The 9920-nt window shown below is 44.0% G+C and overlaps 1 protein-coding gene across 1 annotated transcript in view; it reads right to left on the bottom strand.

Moving 5' to 3' along the window:
* Positions 1 to 9920, bottom strand: part of LOC105562101 (leucine-rich repeat-containing protein 15-like) — an 80078-nt gene that overhangs the window by 27744 nt on the left and 42414 nt on the right. The gene's annotated exons all lie outside the window — the stretch shown is intronic.

Raw genomic sequence — 9920 nt, 5'->3', positions numbered from 1 at the left:
CAATCGCGAGCGGTCAGCGTTTGCCGGACGGAGCTGCCGCACGCGCGCGTAACGGTGTCGCGTGTTGCGTGGCGGAGGAAAAGAAAGTCAAGGAGACGCCTCGGCGGGTTGAAGAGAACGCGCGCGAGAGTAGGGAGAAGACAAGACGGACAAGAGCGGGGGGAGGGAGGGTGGAGACGATAAACGAAGATGACGGGAAAACGAAGGGACGAAACCGGGGTTGGAGCCTGGAAGCAGAGAGAGAGAGAGAGAGAGAGAGCGAGAGAGAGAGAGGCAGAGAAAGAGAAAGAAGAAGGGAGGGGGTGGACAGAGAAAAAGAGAGAGAGAGAGGAGAGAAAGGAGAAAGAGAGAAAGAGAGAGAAAACGAAAGAACGCGGTCGCTCCCGGAGATTTCGAACTGCACTGTGAACGGGAACCACAGTCCTCACTGAGCCAGAGTTTCACTACGTACTCGCGGCTGCGAGACTTCGGGGTCTGCGCAGTCGGTCATTCTCGCCACCACCATCGCCGCCGTTTCCACCACCATGTCACCGCCGCCGCCGCCGCCGCCGCTCTAACCCCAAACCTCCACCACGGCTCTTCCCGACGCCAACCCTAACCTGCCTGTCTACCCTGCTCCACCCGGCAGCGCCCTGACTTTGCCGCAACGGAGAGAGAGAGAGAGAGAGAGAGAGAGAGAAAACCCCCCTCCCCGAGTCACGCGTGAGTCGTGATTCTTATTCATATTCGCGCGAAATTGCGTCGGACCGGGCGGGTCTCCAAGGATTATTTCGCGGGGATTATTTCGCGGGCGGCCAAGCGGGGGTAGGAGACGAGACGGGCGCGGCGAGGGTTGAATAGGGTCGTGCGTTACCGGTATCGGCTTTAGCGTAATAGGAATCGTAATTACCTCTCTCTCTCTCTCTCTCTTTCTCTTCCTCGTCTTACGACGAGTACCCGACCCGGAAATGTTCGCCGCTACCAGGGTGGCATAATGTTACGCGGGTAAATGCACGGCGGCGGCGACGACGACAGCGAGGGCGTTAGCGAGAAACTCGTAATCGTGCCTCGCCGTATATTAATTAAAAATGGTTGGCTGTCCCACCCGGCTCGTGCGTCCCGTAATTACGTTGTGTTTAATTAATTAAGCGTACGCAGCGAACGCGAAGGTTCGCGCGCGCGGTCGCGCGTTTTACGCGCGATCGTCGCGGAATAATAATTAAAAATTACGGCGCGCATAGACTCGGTTTAGGCACCAGTTTTTGCCTTCTTTCCTCTCTTCCCCTCCCCCGTGACCCCTACCCCTACCCCCACCCTCACCCCCTCGCCAGCTGTAATTTTTAATCACCGTGCCTGGCGCTAAGCTGTTTTCGCGGCGTCCGCGGCGTGCGCGCAGCTTTTAATCCAGCCAGCGCGATGCGATAATGATCGTATTAATTACGGTATGATAACGCCGATAGGCATTCACGCTGAGCCTCGTAAAAATATAACGAGGCAAAAAATTGGGGCAAAAAAACCAGATTACAAACCGCACCGTATCGCACCGATACGCTAAATGTGTTGATGTTTTGTGAAAGCGCTCTTATTAAATGATAATATTTCCCTCTTATCTCCATTTTCCCCTGCGATTTTACGTTTTCATTCCCGTATCGCTTGTGCTGCGACATAATATTACCGCAACGATGTTTTTCTCCTGTGATACAGAGAGAGAGAGAGAGAGAGAGGGTGGGGCGAGAGAGAGAGAGAGGGGGGGGGGAGAGCGAGTTATTCTTCCGCGACTGAATGAATGCAAAACAGAAGTGTTTATCGTGAGATTCGAATCCCGATGTAACAAAAGCCCTCCCATTTTTGAAAAGAGAGCGATAGACCCGTCTCCCGCCCCTCGTAAACGGGAATTTCGCAATTATCGCGTCGCGGGAACGAAACTTTCGTATAACTGTCGCCGCTAAAGAAAACGTCTGCATCAGGTTCCCGGGCTGAGAAAAGTTGTCGTCGAAACAAAAAGAATCCACGCCCGAAGTCACGCCGGCTAAAGTTCGTTGCTCCGTACGTACGCGTTGTCCCCGCGCATTCTGCGGCGCGCTGGAGCCCTGCCAAAGTCATTCTCGCATAATTCCACGGGCACACGAGGCTCCGGGGGGGAAAAAAAGAGACGGGACCGCGCACTCGCGCGGACGCACGTCAAGCGTATGGAGTTATAGACAATACCGTCCGCGACCGAGAACTATTCCGAAAGATATCCGAGACGCTCGCCTCGGCAACGGCGTACATTTGGTTTCGACGCAAAATGTCAGCGTGGAAAAAACAGCCGCGTTGCAATTAGAGGCACGCGATAAGAAGTGGAAAAACTATTTATTGGTCGTATTCTACTCGCGCTCTACCGTTAACTTTTAACTTTGTCGCGACTTCGACATTTCTTTATCGCGATACTTTTATCATTTCTCGCATTTTAATTATATTATTTTTATAAATACGTCGTTCCTACCGCCACCTTAATTTGCTCGTTTGGCCGTTTTGTTCCCTGGTTGAGAAAAACGGCGTTTAGACAATAAACGCGAAAATCCACAGATAACGTTGCGGCCTATTGTTGTCGAGCGTTTCTCGTGAATTTGGAATACCGTTTATCAGCCTTTAATGTGGAATTTATCTCCGATATATCGATGCGCGGTCTTGTTTTACGCAAAATCCTCTATCAAATTCTTCGGGCGAGGCAAACGTCGTCTCATCGCCATCTACTGTCCACCTATGTAACTAACGATTTTAACATCGGCCGATGAGGCAAATTTGTAAAAGTATCTCGTGCGAAATTCTTGTAATTGCATTTTCACTCGAATCATGGTGTCACTGACCACTTTACTCTATCCGAGTGAATATTTACTCCAACAGAGTGAAGTAATTCACTCTAAGACCCGGTATTCATAGTCAGATCATTCAAGACTCAGGGTTGGGTAAGTTATCTTTTTTTTTAACTAAGCTAAGTTGAAGTTAACAGCCTTGACAATTTGACTTAGTTAAGACACAAGTTAATCCATAATACAATTAATTGAATTACAAGTTAAGTTAATAATAAAAAGAGAAAGTTAAAAGTTAAAGTTTTATTTTTACATAAAATCTCAGAGACTTACGGTCACGTAAATTGCATTGAATTTCGCGACTAGCGTTCGGACAATCGCTGACACTACACGGAACATGGTCCATTTCATATGCAAACAATTCCACGTGAGTTCGAGAATCAAAACCCCATGTTAATGGCTGTGTTCCAAAATTCATTACCAGCGCTGAAGATTGATAGTACACGTATACGGTAGACTTTAGAGCTGGCAGTGAATTTTGAAACACAGAGACTGCCAGAGTAGGCAGACGCACGGCATCTCGCGACGCCTTTGTTTGTGGCGTGGCTAATTTTGAGGCCCGGTTTTACATTTTCCAGTTAATTATCTAAAAAGTCGACCGAGAGTCGACTAACCTCTGGTTAACAATCAACCAGAAAATGAAAAACCGAGCCTAAGAGACAGGCAAGTTAAAATATTTAAAAGTTACCGATAAAATGTAACTAAATTCAGTTAAAAGTTGTCTATAATGTAAACTAACTCTTGAGTTAAAATTATTTAACTTTTTAACTTAACTTTTATCTTCTTAACTAGACACTGCCCAACCCTGTCAAGACTCACTCCAGAAGAGTGAGATTCCGCTCCGAAAAATGTAGAGAGTTCGAAGTACTTGAAAGTACTCGGATGGATATTCGTTTTCCGAAATTAAACGTATTATCCTGAAGCTTTTGTTACATCACGTGTTACATTATTAACACGTATTAAGCGCACGCTGAGTGATTCACGAGTACGTGCGAGGATAGGGCATTAAAAAATAGCGCGTTCACGTAATATTCCGGCAGCGCGGCGGTTATTTATTCCGCGCAAATGCCCGGTGGCATAATAGAACGGTAAATCGCATTTATCCGATTTATTGCGCGCGCAAATATTTGATAAAAAAAATCGACGCGCGAAGCATCCGTTTGACGCGACGTTACGGATCACGTGATTGCCGGCAGGTAGCGGCGCACAAATTGATATTAAAGTAGATGCGTAAATAAAGATCGCCGCGCGTGAGACTCGAGCCACCGACACGTACGACGTATGTCTTGGGTAAACGTGATGAGATATGCGAACCAAAATATGGGATACGCGCATGAAATATGCGTCTGTGCAATATTGTCGGGCACACAAGGCAGCGTTCTGTTTAAAACGATTCCGTCCGTAAAACCTTTTCGTGAAAGCGCAAGTGGATTTATCGAGTATGTTCCTCGTCATTTCACAGGCGCGAATGCGTTTTAATACAACCCCCTTCTATCGAAATGTTGTCAGCAACGAATCCATATTGGCATTTTTGGTCACTGGACGGTCTTGTACTCGATAATATATATTTTTATATTTTTACACATTCCTCTTCATGCTTTTAAATCGCGTCGATTGCTGTTCGATTGGTTTCGGGACGGTTTTACAAAGCTGGAAATGTAATATCGTATCATCAAATTGGTCAAACGTAAAAATTTGACCATTTTTAACTTTATAATATCCGCTTATTGGCATTTGGCATTTATCAACTTTGACACCAGATTCGCAGGATTTTTCAGCAACTTGAGAAACTCTCAAGTTTGAATAACGCATTAAAAAAATATTTTATAGATCCCGAATAGTCTATGTAATAGCGAATACGGTTGCTTGCGCTAATGGGCACTGATTGTGAGTGCACACTACGGTCAGTTTATAGTCAGTACAAAGGCTTTATTATTGCTCCATCGAAATCATCGTCGCGACACGTACATTACAACATCGTCCGGACGAAGACGATGTATAATAAACATCGCGGAGACTAAAAATACCGCTTCTATTCCGTCTGCACAGAAATTCTCCACAGATATAATCTCATAGATCAGCCAAACATTTCCCAGCTCAGCGGGCAGACATTTTAATCATGGCGTGAGTATCGCGAGTTTTGGGAGGAAAGAAAACGGGGGAAAAGATAATCGAGATTTGTTTTCTTTATTTTCTACCCGCGGGCGATGATTTTATTTACGCTGATAATTTCTGTTCCGGTGTATTTGCGCGATTTACCGACTTGGCGATGAAAAATTAAGTCCCATTAATCACCGAGAGCCGTACATTTTCAACCGGTTGGCGCTCCCGCGTCGGAATGCTCGACGTTACGTCCCATTAAATTTGAACCCCGCCGCTCTGCTATCCCTGATTCCCTCGTTATACGGCGTTCGGAAAAAGGGAGAAAAGAGGAAAAAGAGAGATAAATCCGCGGCACGATCCGCGGGCCAAAGAGAAGGAGAGAGAAAGAGAGAGAGAGATAGAGAATGAGAGAGGGGAAATTAATCCCGAGACGATAATTCAACTGCGCGCCGGATCGGCAGAAGCTAACGTCAATCGCAAACGTTAATCGATGCGCTACTGATACGAGCGCAGGATTGGCAGGTCGTCGGTTCCCCGCTGTGCAGTCAGTCGAGAGATCATGAGATCGCTGTTTTCCGGGTTTCGCAATATATTTGCGCGCGCCTGACCTCCGGATTCGCCGATCGCCCAACGGCGAATGCAATTCTTCGAAACTAAACGGGTACGCGGGTCGCACCCGCGTCGTTCAATCACGCACTGGCTGCATGAACAAACAACAGAACGGGACATATGTGTACGGGAGAGTGACACGTACCGTATATCCGACCCGCATCGATTTCCCATTGTCCTCTCTTCAAATCTCGAATGCATACGTAGCAGCACCGTCGACGACGACGACGACGGCGACGACGACGACGACGACGACTCTACAGGGATTGCAAATGCGCGTTACGAGAGCACTCGTAGGCGGAAGCTGCAATCGCACTTCTGAAAAAGTGCCTGTGATCGTTGCTCCGCGACGCGCCTATTGGCGATCATTACGAGGAGCGAGGCCGTTGGAAAATATGAAATAACACTCCAAAGACCGCGACAGTTCGTTCGCTAGTTTATACAATAATTTTAACAAGCCGGATATAATTTCTCCTCCCCCCCCCCCCCCGAGTATTTTTGCAAAATTTTTCTCTCAACTCTTTCTTCTTCTTTAATGAAGTATATCGCGCGTGTAGACGAGACCGGCTGGGAAAAATTAAGGTTCCCGTCAGATCTCAATGATGAAACTTGAGTTTTCATCCGTAAGCCAGTGATGTAGATTGGCAGAACAGAAATTATCCTCGTAAATGAAATGACGGATGAAAAGAAAATAGAAAGAAGTCTGTCAACGATCGGATTTTCATGTCTGTTGTGCAATAAGCTGTCATTCATCATCGGTTTTTGTAACTCAGCGACTTGTCGCGACGATCGGCTGTCCGAAGCGACGACTTATTTGCCGATGTAGCAGAATGCACGGCGGGACTGAAAGCTTGACATACGTTTCATATACCTCCTATTAATACTCGCGCACATCTCGTTCATGTCTTCGCGACGCTCAGTCTATAATTTGACGATTGAATGGTAAACGTCACGCGCGGACACGTCAGGGACGATTTGATTAGCGGAAAAGCTGGTTTAATGAGAATACAATTGCTGCTTTGTAACACGTAGACGGGTATATTCCTCTTTCGAGAAAATCAGTATCTAAATTATTTCGCCAATTTATCTCGTTTCCACGATCGAGTGGAAACTTATCACAAATCACACATCTTCTATTCTGATCTATACCGTAGCAATACAACGATCATTGAAATTGACAGGAAGAACTGATATTTCTGAGTATTTTTGCAAAAAGAACATACGCGGACAAACAAACGGTGAATAACGGCCGAACTGATATTTAGAACCGATTGTACTTCAACGCGAATATACCGCAGATCTACAAATGATTGATAATAAAATCAATGTGTGAGTCTGCAGGTGAATGTTTTTAGGTGAACGAAAGATTTTAGAAATAATTGCAAGCAGGGAGGAAAAGTTACAAGCGAATACACGATACGCCATAAAAACGAAAGAATAGTGACGAGCGCAGCTGTCACGGAGCAAGTACGGTCGCGGTCAGAAAGGTTGTCCGACGTTTTACAACAAGTTTTCAGAATATTCGTAAGTATCATTGCATAGATATTTGTACATATCATTCCTTTGCTTTAATAACGCGTCACTGCACATATCCGTGAGCAAGAGCTACAATCTCTCGCGTGATAGACTGTATTTCTGAAATTTATCGCAAAACGTCGGACAGCCCTTCCGACCGCAGCCGTACACTAGAAATCACCGATGCCTTCCCACATGAATGTGTGCACGTATCGACGCATTCGTACATTTTGCATACACACACATGGAAAATGTATATGCGTTTCACCTGTGTCTAAATTCGTGTGGGAAGACATCAGTGACTCCTAGGCCCAGGTTTTCATTTTCTGGTTAACTGTTAACCGGAAGTTAGTCGACTCTCCATCTTTTTCTATGTTATTATCTGAGAAGAGACAGAGAGTCGACCAACATCCGATCAACAATTAGCCAGAAAATGAAAAACCGGGCCCTAGTGTACAACTCTTTGAGTTGTGATTGGTGGAAACCAGCCGCCGTCTGTTTCGTCGCGCAGAAACGACAGTCAGCCGATTTTTTCGAAACACGCTGATCGAAATCGCAAGTAATTTCGCGATAGGTTCGTCTCGCCGGGACGTGAGGGAAAGGCTCCCCGCGTGTGAACGTATGCAAAGTGCCGAGGTGACATTCCAACTGGTGAAACTCGTTAAACAATCAAGTGGAATGGTGATTCATGCTGACGTTAACGCGGAAAGGGATCCTCTGCTCGGTACAAAGCTGCGACTCTCTTTCTGCGATTTCTCGTGTCCAGGTATCGCAATTTTCTCGTTTTCGAGTTGCACTTCTCGTTTGTATTTCCTAAAAAACAGTTTCCTATTCCTAAGAGAGTTTGGAAACAACCGCTCTGTCTCGCGTTCTATAAATATTTAGTTAAGTATCTGTAGATATTTCTAATTGGCAATGCGCGATTCGTGATTTGTGATGCGTAGAAATTCGTTGGACATTCGTTATTATTTACCACACTATTGGTGATTCGCGGTTTATCATTCGTAATTACAGGACTTGTATCATAAGTCTACAATTAATCAAGTTTCAATATTAATAGTAAAATAACCCGCTATTTTCGTTAAAAACCGCTCGGTCAGCGAATTAGTACGATAGGCGAATTGCGCATAGTGTAGCGTTAACTTAAAATATCCGGTAATTATCTGAGAATTAGCCACGACGATGAGTAGCTTCTTGGAAAATTGCGGACGAAATAAAGTCGTCAGCGATGACGAATCCTCATTCATCGGCGGCTGTTCTACCGGCCAAGCACGATGCAAGAATTATTGATGACAATTTGAATGTTACGCGATAAATCGGTCGTATAAACACGACGTGTACAGTGATGGACAGAGTGGTTGCAGCACTTTTCTTTAAATGAGTTTAGGAACGCGTATTTAGATTCAGGTTTATGTTTCAAAACATTTTTTCTAAGAAAAATTTTACTTGAGAATTAGATTGAAAACGCTCAAAATGGTTTTGGAATGGCTGTCGAGTAACATATTCCTCGAAGAAGAAGATTTTGGGACGTAACTGTAAAATCAGTAAGTAAAATCGCGTCAGTTTTTTTTTCCATCGTTTACCTCGAGCGTTCAAGACTCCTATTCACTCGCTGCGGTTGTCTTGGACCGATGACGTCAGAAGCGAGAAAGTGATCATGAAAATTCTTGTAACGTTAAAATAAAAATGTTTTTCACCAAAACAGCGTTCGAAATCGATAGAATAGACTCGTAAAATATACCAAAAGCTCCCCTTTTGTTTTGGACAATCAAATAAATAACCCACATGCGTCGAATTGAATTGCACCTAATCAAGAACGAGAACAAGCCGTTTGACAGTTGCGGAATTTAAATAAATATTTGCGTTTATATCAAGAGGCACGGATAGTGTCTCGCGTCAAGTATATGCGTAGCGAATATACGTGTACTGTGTACATTTGGAACTTGCTTCAAATTATTTAAAAATAATTACTTATAATGTAGTTTTAACAAAATACTTTTAGAGATTCTCGGTAAGTAACAAGTAAAAATTTTCATATTCCAATGAACAGCGCATTAACTGTTAACAACACAGCGGAAAAATCAAGTATATAGATAAGTCGTACTGTTAAATCAGTGCATTTTTCTGTGCCCAGGCAATACGCGTGTTAAAGACATCTTCAAGACGTACGCATTATTTTCTAAGATTCCATTCATTGTAAAGTGACATTAACGTTTTCTACAAACACAGCTAACTTTGTCTTCCATTTGTCGTTTCCATTATGCACGGTTTTATATAATATTAATTCCAAATTTAAGTAATCGATTAATCTATAGTATAATTTGGTAGCGTAACATTCAAATTGTCATCAATAATTCTTGCATGTTACCAATATTTAGACAAAATGCCATCCCTCAGCTTTTGACTTCTTACCAGAAATATTTGGAAACGCTTCTTCACGTGTCTCTTTACGTCCGTCTGTACCTTCTATACATATTCAGTAAGTGATACTCCACAATAGAGGACAGTTGTAATAGCAGAGCACAAAGAAGATGAGTGGCTATTGCAACATTATATTTGCATATTTATGTGCCAAGAGTGCTCTTTAGATTTCGCGAATTATACAAATAATGTTCAACCGACGACAAAAACATTGACAAAATTAAAAGAGCACTTATGCCCTAAACATCCGAAAACATAATGACCGCCTGAAAGACTTATCAAATAATGATCTACTGCAATGTTATAGTTCGAAAGTAAAATGTCAAAAGTGTGATACAGGGTTCGAGAATAATCCGAATACTTTCCAATCGTACGACTAAACATTAATAAAATTGAAAGAGCACTTGTGCGATAAACATAACAAAAAATATAATCCCGAAC

Source organism: Vollenhovia emeryi, unplaced genomic scaffold (assembly GCF_000949405.1).
Source record: "Vollenhovia emeryi isolate VEMERY1.0 unplaced genomic scaffold, V.emery_V1.0 DF939195.1, whole genome shotgun sequence".
In the NCBI taxonomy this organism is placed as follows: Eukaryota; Metazoa; Arthropoda; class Insecta; order Hymenoptera; family Formicidae; genus Vollenhovia; species Vollenhovia emeryi.
This window is presented reverse-complemented; position numbering and strand designations above follow the sequence as displayed.